General features: G+C 33.4%; 1 protein-coding gene, 1 long non-coding RNA gene and 1 pseudogene across 3 annotated transcripts in view; 1 reads left to right on the top strand and 2 right to left on the bottom strand.

Moving 5' to 3' along the window:
* LOC136281855 (uncharacterized) overlaps positions 1-10,550 on the bottom strand; it is a 418,311-nt pseudogene that overhangs the window by 203,558 nt on the left and 204,203 nt on the right.
* On the top strand, positions 288-7,040 carry LOC136281665 (uncharacterized). The gene is made up of 3 exons (XR_010717884.1): positions 288-451; positions 4,097-4,133; positions 4,384-7,040. It is a non-coding gene; the product is annotated as an uncharacterized lncRNA (long non-coding RNA).
* The window catches only part of LOC131782946 (uncharacterized), a 19,916-nt gene continuing 18,238 nt past the window's right edge, over positions 8,873-10,550 (bottom strand). For both annotated transcript variants that reach the window (XM_066168353.1, XM_066168352.1), the window contains exon 11: positions 8,873-10,550. This exon is cut by the window's right edge and continues 4,012 nt beyond it. The gene's annotated coding sequence lies outside the window, so the exon portion shown is untranslated.

Genomic DNA, 10,550 nt, shown 5'->3' on the forward strand with positions numbered 1-10,550 from the left:
GTGAATATTTTATTAACTTACGGTAGTGGAGCCAATAAATTACGTTCCAGAGATAGAAATGTTTATTAATGTGATGTTGTTGCTGCAATATATCCGCGTTAAATGTTCATCCATCAGATGCAGTCGAAGCAAATACACGAATTACCCTTTTCCCTCCTGCAGTAAGGTTGAAAAAGTTCATTTCAGTAACCATGGTTATGGACACACCTCCGTTACACCTCCACATTGCTCCAATGAGAGTTTGCGTTTAGCTCTCCCAGAATGCACAGGCAATCGCCAACCCCAAGTTCACTTTTATTTCAAATTTTCATGTGAAAAGTAGATGCGTTGTACTTCTCCTCTTATTAGCCGTAAAAGTTCTATCTGATATTGGATATCTTGTGCTAGCCTTTCGTAGGGTGGAGTTTTGCTTGCAAGTCTTTATGACCGACTTTCACTCATTCAAGAAAAGGTAAGTAAGTCGAAACGTTGGGTCTACGAATTGTAACTTCTTCGGTTACATCAATTAAATCTGTAAACCAGAGTAGCATCAAACCATGTCTGAAGTAGTTTGCAGCTTTTTCAGCAAGGAGTCGTCTGAAAAGTATTCCATAGTTGCTTATTTCAGTTAGCCACTCGCTTCTTGTTTCTTTTTTTACTACCGCATATTGACAGACTGCTAATGAAGAGGACAAAAGTTGTCATTTAAGTTATTTGCCTTAGATATTAATTTGTATGATAGTTCTTGATCCTTTCCTTTAGTAATTGTTCAATATTTTCGCTATCTAAGGCTTCCAATAATTAAAAAAGAACAAGGTTATTGTGGAAACTCTGAGATAGCCGTTTTGAGGGGTGCTGTTGGACAGTACAATGTAAATATACACACGTATACACACGTTATCCTACGAGTCAGTGCCACCGATGTATAAATCAGCCTATGTGGTGGAATGTCCATAGACATTATCACTAAACATGTGTATGATAGTTGATGGTTTTCAATTCTATTGAAAAATTTCCAAGCTAGTCCTAGGTGAAAGATTTAGGAGAAATGACTGAATTAGTTATCAATTATTTGCTCAAAAACTCCCACAATTCTGCATAAACACTTGGTTTGGGGATGGGTTATATCCTCAGCACTGGGGGCTATCCCATTTTTTAACAGTTAGGAAAATGAAGTTTAATTTGCACTACTATATGGCAAGGTAGTCTTGAATTAAATACCACCACTGATTTGATCCACTAAAACCATTATAACTGGTATACTTTTGTTTTGAAAGGCAGCAAATTTAAAATTTAAAAGTTTAGTCCAAGTGCAATTTGATAAATCACTTCCTAACTTTGCTCTAGTTCTACCAATGAATATTGACCATCAGTTGCTTTTGTAAGGACCTCAGGAAAATGTTTTTTTAGTAGGGTGCTCAGGCTTGGTAAAAAATGTATTATTTGCAGTTATAGCTGAATTTATCTGCTGCAATGACATCTATAAAATGAATGAGAGACAGTTGATTCCATTTTAATATTTTAAATAAAAATTTAAGGTGACGTGGTGAGCATGGCCACCACACACACCCCCTTGGCCACTACCACAATGCCCCCCTTTTCCTTCTCTCTTGCCTCTTCTGTTTCCTCCTCTTTCTCTTTCACAGGGAGAGGCACACTCCTTGTAGGAGTGGCCTTTCCCTCCACAATTGAAACACTTTTTATTTCTTTGAGAGGAAAAAGAAGGAAAGAAATTAATTAGAAGTCGTAATAAGACTATGTTCTTACAAGGAGATGTTACCCAATTGACAACTATACTTACAAGATCTAAATAATTTACCCTATTACCCTAAAATTCTTATTTTTATCATCATTGATTTTTATCTTTCCTACAATGCCTGCATACTGCAGTTTTTATGTAATTGGAAAAAAAATAGTCATTGTATATGACTTGTGTATGTATTGGAAATCATTGGACGTTCAAGGGGTTTTTATTTGATCTTTATTTAATTTTAATTTCTTTGTAAACAGAAATTGTTTTTATTTGATCTTTATTTAATTTTAATTTCTTTGTAAACAGTAAAAAACAATGATATGGTATCACCTTTTTTTTTCCTTCTCACCTTTTAATCTTTGAGAAATTATCCTTATCTTCCATAAGAGAATTGTTCAAAAATGGAATATATTTTAATACAAATAAGGATTTAAGCTCTTAAGTACTATCATTTGTGACTCTAATTGAACAACAAATTTATTTTCACAGTCGTAAGCTTCCAATCCTCATATCATGGAAAGTGCTTGAACAACTTTTAACCACTTGTTGTGTTGATCAAAAAACTCACTAGTTAACTGTGCTCACGCATTTACTTTTTTTTTTTGTTGAAGTGATAACACTCATTTGTGCACACTTTCCATGGAATAATCTCTATTTGTTATGGATTAAGGAATATTTCTCAGAACCCATATTATTTCTAAAATTTTATTTCTTTTGCATGAGCATGATTAATTAAGATTTCTGAATACTGTGGAAAATGACATTTAAAACAAATGTTACCCTAGTGTATTACTATTTGTGGAATCATAGAATTATAGAAGAAAAGAAAATATGACTTTACAGTTGACACTAACTGACTGTAGGCATCAGTGAGGCTTTCTGGTATGTTGTTACTCACCCTGGAAAGTATCAATTTGAGGCAGTGTGGCATTATCAAGAGCAAAATCAGCAAGTGGAAGAGGTTCAGATCCTGATTTTGCATTTCATGAGGATGTTCTATTAAACAATGACAGATTAAAGCTGGTAAACACACCCACTACTCAGGCAAGACAAACAGAGATGCAAGGGCTGTGCTTGCTGGCTAATCAATGTAAGGAAATGGAGGCTTTTTCACTAGCATATTAAGAAGAAATATTCACAAGACTGGTGGAATGGGCAGAGTCCCAAAGTCATCAATGAGCGTGAGGATGAGTGCAAGATTTAAATACCACCTCTGCAGTTTTCTGTTGATGTGAATGAGAAAATGTTAGACATCCAAGTGGCATGTGCCAGCTCCCTAATTTTTGTGCAGGTGGCAGCTGCCCCAATTTAGTAGTGGCAGATGCCAGCTCCTTGAATGTTAAGCAGATGGCAGCCACTCAAATATTGTTAGTAGATGCTCTCACTCAGGCAGCTAACTATCCCTGGCTCAGATTGCTGAGTAATTTGTGTTACTGACCTCACAGAATAAGGATATAATAATATACTGCATTTTTTAATGACAGGAACAAAATTATGGAGAGTATTAGACAAAAGAGAAACTTTTTTGGTTCAGAGCTAGTGTTTCCATTGAAAAAAAAAATTGGAAGATTAAACCAGTCAAAGTTGAAGTTACTTAATAGGTACAAGTTACATTCAAGTTTTTTTCTTTACCTATCTCTATCAATCAAAGGGAATTGTTTTGAATATTAAGAGAAAAGCCTTAATGAGTATTCTGCAATAGAAACTACTATTGGAAGCTTTACAGGTCATTATAAGATTGCAGATATCAATTTTGAGGAAAGGAAATCATCACCATGTCTTGTTTTGTTGAAGGGTCTTATACAGGCAGAAAAAGTAAATAGAAAATTCAACTGTGTTTGTTGAAAGAGGTTAATGATTTAGGCATAATTGCTGACTTATTCTGCAAAATTAATGATATGTGTGGAATTCATGAGTACAAACAATCTACCTGACAGCGAGAGCTATCATGTCTTTAATACAACAATTTGCTTGTTTAGACTTAATATACATATGTAGATTTCACTGACACATTTTCTTTTAAAACATTTGAGTTCTTACAACAGTTTTGATGTGCAGTTACACAAACCTAACATGTAATGTACATTTAAATTATCTGGAATTACATAAATGGAGGTACTTGTTTAATTGACACACTGCCTCACATGTCTGCTTAACGCAGCTTCAGTGGGTAGTAGTAGAATGCATTGTTCATGTATGTTGTATATATATATTAACAAATGCTCTGTTTTGTGGTGACAAAATTAAATACACAACTACAGAGTGCATAGATGTTGTCATTAGAATCTTAAACATTTAATTGATACAAAATGTTATGAATGTTATTATATGAACTGATGTTGATTTTTGTCTCTTCATTTCCAGATTGGTGCTAAAATATGCAAAAGGACTGTATCTGCTGGTAAGTATCATGCTCATAACTTTGTGTGAATTAGCCCAACAAAGTTTTAAAATGGTATGTTTGAGGTAAAATATTGATTTGATGCAAAACACCATCAGAAAGCGTAAGTTTTACAATTTCCTAAGGTTGACATTCATATGTATTATTCATTGCAACAATGCTTCAAATAGATGCCTATACTGGTTTTTTTCATTGATGGTATTTTTTGATAGACACACATTTTAATTTGTAGTCTTCATTGCATTCACAGAAAGCAACATTGAATATTCAAGGCGGAAATAATATCATCATGATTCAGAAAGGAATGTGGTAGCTTAATTATTTTTAACCACCAGCTTGTTTAACCCTTTTACTCCCATGTGTGACCAAAACAGAATTTCTCCTTATAATATCAACAGAATATCAAGCAAACAAGTGATGAGAATAAGGAAAAATATCAGTTAGGGGATTAAAAATTTATCCAATTTCAAATTCTCCTAATATAATTAACACCACAAGAACTGTATGGAAAACAATAAGGAGATTTATAAATGAGATCTTGGGAGTTAAAGTGTCAATTAACGTAATAATTTATTTAGGTGACACAGATCTAAAGCTTGTAGCACATATTTGACTTTTAGGTGTTTAGATATTTAATTTTGATATTGTATATATTGATTTATAACTGTACAATATGCCACCTGAGTTGTATTATAACTGTTACTATAATCCATAATTTCCTCCAAAGTCTAGAGTATTAACTCAAAAACTAATGTGTGTATTAAGTTTTCTCTGAAGTATTTCTCTTGTGATTGTGGAGTTAAATTACCTATTCTAAAATTAATTTTGGTAGCAATTTCATTGTCATGGTTGTTGTGGTAACATGCAAAAATCATAGGAAATATTGATTTTTACTGTTAGATGGCTGTTTACTACTGCAATTTCTCATTCAGTTTCAAAGCAATGGTCAGTGAGAAATTTTTATTTGCAGGTATAGCTGAATTTATCTGCTGCAATGACATCTATATCATGAATGAGAGACAGTTAATTCCATTTTAATATTTTGAATAAAAATTTAAGGTGATGTGGTGAACATGGCCACCATGTACACCCCCCTGGCCACTACCACGATGCCCCCCTCTCTTGCCTCTTCACTTTCCTCCTCTTTCTCTTCCACAGGGAGAGGTACACTCCTTCTAGGAGTGGCCTCTCCCTCCACAATTGAAGCACTTTTCATTTCTTTGAGAGGAAAAAACGGAGGGAAGAAATTAATTAGAAGTTGAAATAAGACAATTCTCTAACAAGGAGATGTTATTGACAACTATACTCACAAGATCTGAATAAATAACCCTATTAACCTGAAATCCTTATTTGTGTTATCATCGTTTTTTATCTTTCTTACAATGCTTGCATATTGCAGTTTTAATGTTATTGGAAAAAAATGGTCATTGTATATGTGTATGTATTGGAAACTATGGCAATGGATGTTCAAGAGGTTCTTATTTGATCCTAATTTTAATTTCTTTGTAAACAGTCAAAAATAATCATATAGTATCACCTTTTCTTTTCTCCTTCTCACCTTTAAATCTTTGAGAAATTGTCTTTATCTTCTATTTGAGAATTGTTAAGAAATGAAATTTATTTTAATACAAATAGAGATTTTTTTTTCGAAGTAATAAAACTCATTTGTGCACACTTTCCATGGAATAATCTCTATTTGTTACAGATTAAGGAATATTTCCTGGAACCCATATTATTTCTAAAATTTAATTTCTTTTGCATGAGCATGATAAATTAAGATATTTTCAGAATACTGTGGAAAATGACATTTAAAACAAATGTTATCTCAGCTTATTGTAATGTCAGTTGTTGTTAGGTTACTACTCATTTAATTTTATTATTCCATCTCTTCCACCCTTTTCCTTTTTGTCCATTTTGCTTGTCCACATCTATTTTATGAAAAAAGGATCCTTGTTGTGAACAAGTTTATTAAAAACATTGCATAAGTTCTATAACTGTATTAGAAAAGGTTTCTTTGAAGTTACAATACTGAACCAAGTGATAACAATGCAAATTATGAACTTCTACTTTATTGGAAATGGCCAAGGGAAAAACAGTTTGCTAATGAAACATCATTTCATATTGCTTGAACTTTACTAGGAAAGTTATATTTCAGGGAGGCTATGGTGTCACTTTTTCTAACTTCTACAGAGGGGAAAGACTATTTACTGTTTACAGGTGCATGACATTTTGTGGAATCATAGAATTATAGGAGAAAAGAAAATATTACTTTACAGCTGACACTTATCCAAATCACTGCCTGTAGGGGGTGGCCCTTCAGGTAGATCTTCATCATCTGTTGTATGAACAGTAAACTTATGTAATTGTCAATTGGAATAAAAGGTATTTTATTTATGTCATGTTAAAGGTAAACAGTGAGCTAATACAACTTCATTGCACAGAGTTTTACTGTTGGTTTGTGTGTTATAGAGGCTGTGATGTCACTTTTCCAACTTCTTAAAGAGAGGATAGATAAATATTGCATACAGATGCATGACATTTTGAGGAATAATAGCATTATGGAAGAAAAGGAATATGTTATTTTCCATTCTACACTTACTCCACTTGAAGGAGGTGGTCCTTTGGGTAGATCTTCACCATCTGTACTGTAAACTTATGAAATTGTAAAATCAAAAAAAGGCATTTTATTTAAACATCAAGGAACAGACTTGTGAAAAATGTTTTGTCTAAATGGACCATGTAAATCATCCTTCTGTCATGTGGTTGCAGACTATATTATTTGAATCGTGTATTATTTATTATGCATATGTCATTTTATGAACATTTAAATCTTAATCTAGTTTCCCTGTTGTGGTTCAAGTTATCTAACATTCTGTTGTAAAACTAGCACTCACCTTCTTGATTTAAATGTGGACCTTCTGTGAGGATAAATTGATATGTTTCCACTTTAATTGTGTAAATGAATTTGTTAGTAACCTATGGTTATAAAAGTGATATTAAACATGTCACACACCATATACATTATTTATCATGAATATGCTCCTGTGGTCACTGAGGCAAAATGAGATCAATATGAAATATATAATTTAGTTTTATTTACCAGTGGCTTTACAAATTTCTTGTGTATCTTTAGGAGGTTCACCCTTTCCACAAATAGATGGTAGGAAAATTGCCAACTAACTTCAGCAAGGATAAAGAATGCCTAAATCACAACCTGTGGATGATAAGTTGCAAGTTGGTGTACCCTCTTGTTTGTCCTGAAGACTTTGCTATTTAAAAAACTGATGCCAAATATATCATGGCAAACATTTTCCATTCATCATTTGTCTTTAGCTCCTTCCAAGATAGCTTATGTTGGGCCACACGTGATTGATGTCCTAATTGTTAATTTCCTGATTTCATTTGAATATTTTAATGGCTAAGAAGCATATTCCATTTCACAAACACCAAGTACCAGATCATGATGAGATGCTGGCAATATGACCTGGATGCAAGAGTACATCCACTGACTTATGAAAGATAAGGAAACCTTACATAAGGTGGGGATTTATTTACACTTTGTTATATTTCTTCATTTCTGTTTTATTTCCAGTGTAATTAAATTAAGTCAGTAAAAATAAATAAATAAATAAACAAATTTGACCTGCCTCAATTATCATTAGCTATCTGCGGGTCAAAGGAATATCTTGTAATATGTAAGAAAATGAAAAATAAAAGTGTGAAAGTGTGTGTGTTTCAAGGACAAAGGCTAATAGCATGGACTTGATTAAGGTGAATTAAATGATTCAAAGGAAACACAAGAAGATTAAAACCCCCATCTTGTGAGAGAAAAACATGCTGGATAGTTCAATGCGCCACTTTGCTATTCTGACTTGTCCAACATTTCTTAGCTTGCTCCAAAAGCTAACTAATGTTGAGTTTCCTTCATGTATCCTCACCCTTATTACCTGAAATGGAGTTTTTCTATATTCTTCTGTAAAGCAGGCTGCTATATTTTCCCCAGATCATGGTGTTTCCTGCAACTCACTTCACTTTTTATGCAAAAATTAGTAATTTGTTTAAAACTATTGTATTCATGCTATACTTTTGCATCATTTAACCCTTCAGCCCCTGGGAGTGACTAACAACTAAATTCTCCTCACAGTATCACCCCTGAATGAAACAATAAGGTCACGAGAACAAAGGAAATGATCACCAAGTTAAAAACCCATTGATTGTTGAACAAATTCTCCTTCAAGTGCCATTGGAAATTTATAGAGAAAAGAATAGAGATGATGCAAAATTATCTCAGGGTTTAAAGGGTTAATCAATTTGAGGCAACAAAAGTTTGAAAACAAAATAACCACTTGTTTTCTGAGAAGTTGTTTTAAGACCTTTTGTTACTCACAAACAAATGTTGTCCCCTCTGTAATAAATTTGATATCATCCATTGTCATCATCCTCTAAAGCAAATTGTTGCTTCCTTTGAAGCAATTTATCGACATGAAAATTTACCACAAGCAGCTCAACGCAAACGTCGACGATTTTGTGGTGTAGACTTTTCTTTGAAGTCTCAATTTACCGATGATTCTCCCGCTTTCTGTTTGCTGTAACTTAACATGTTGCGTCGACTCTTTATTTAAGCACCTCTCTTGTAAAGGAAATTTGTAAACAACTTTCGAAGTTGCAATTTTTCACAGCGCACCTGTATCCTTCGCTTTCAAATGATTATTTAAAACACCAAACAAAATCATCCGAACTGATTTTATCAGCATTTATTAAGCATAAATTCTACACAATATAGAAGCAATAATTGATAGCACTTCAGTATCAGCGTGACAAATACCCATTTCTAAAGGACGTTGCAGAGAGAGTCGCGTCACTATTACAAATGGAACGACCTCGCCTCTACATAGATGGACAGCAAAATAGAAAGTTGAGGGCAACTGTCTCGCACTGATTAGTAGATAAGACTTTGTCTATTTCATCGAGAGATTTATCCTAGAAAGGCGAGCATCCTCGTAAGAGAATGATAGAAACATGTGCAAAGTACAGCTTGTTACAAGTGGCTCGCGCCAGGCACCTATCGGGCAAATCATAACTAGTGTCCAGATCTCTCATCTAATGTTGCGTTGTGCTCTAAGTAGAACTGTTTGCAGTAAATATAAATGCAATTATTATACCTGTAGTTATTGTAAATAAGCTTATTAATAAAAACAGCTTCCAGTATATATGAATAAAGTGAAGCAGCTAATAGGCTACCATATCTCGTAATTCCTGAGTAAGAACTTCCCTCTGAACAACAGGTGATCACCGGTTTGGATTTTAATTTAATCCGAATTGTATCTTTCAAAGGATCGGGAAGGGAAACGCACGTAATCTTTAAACGATAAGAGCTCTCTCCAAGTCAAGTTTCGCCAAAATTACCACAGATCTATAATCGGGAAGTAAATTTCTCGAAAACAATAGGCAAGCTGCGCGATGTTCTTACTCCAGGTAACACTCGATAGGCACTGCTTGGCTGGTACAATGCCATGCAGTTTGAAACTGATAAAAACTTACTGACGTGGCTACAATATAGCAGTAAATCTACTGAAATCTAAACTTTTCATGAATATAAAAAAATCATTACCTTAAAATTAGCTACAACTTCATAGAATACAATGATTTAACATTTTTTTTTTCATCATAATCCTTCGTAACAGGAACTCGTTCAAATGATTTGCTATGATCAAAAACACTTCTACAGTAATTGAATGCAATAAATCGAGAAAAGATCTCTCACATGTTCAATGTGCCGTGCAAGCACCTACAAACGTGTCCTAAAACTAGGAACTGATTCAAATTTTCAATCACATGATTTGACTACAATCATCTGCTGTGTAATCACTAGTTATACTCATTATTTTGGTTATATTTGCACCATTAAACACAGCATATACTTAGAACTGTTATGGGTGAAAAAAAAACTACCAATCGAATAATTCAACACTACAAAAAAGAAAGGTCTAAGCATATAAATTAATTCCATCTTAATTTCCCTGATGGCAAAATCAATAGTAAAGATTTTTTCAGTTCTTCTACCATTTAAACATTTGAGAAAGAAGATACACCCATACTATACAATTATAATAAAAAAAATCAAAGAGAAATTACGCTTAATTTATCGAGGAAAATTCACATTACGATTAATCAAGAAAAATGGAAAGACAAATCACAATCACAAAGAAAAATATGCCAAGTGCAAAATTCCCAAAAGTATTATGCTCTTACGCGATACTATATAATGATATTATACTCCAAACATCCTCATATAAAAAAAAAATCAACAAATAATGATTCTACCCTTGACTAAAAATAGCGCTGAAATCTTAAGAGATTATTTGAATGGGGAAACATAACAAAAAAAGTGCCTCAAAAGACAAACCCACACAAAAT

The sequence above is a fragment of the Pocillopora verrucosa genome, chromosome 6, assembly GCF_036669915.1.
Source record: "Pocillopora verrucosa isolate sample1 chromosome 6, ASM3666991v2, whole genome shotgun sequence".
NCBI classification, from domain to species: Eukaryota; Metazoa; Cnidaria; class Anthozoa; order Scleractinia; family Pocilloporidae; genus Pocillopora; species Pocillopora verrucosa.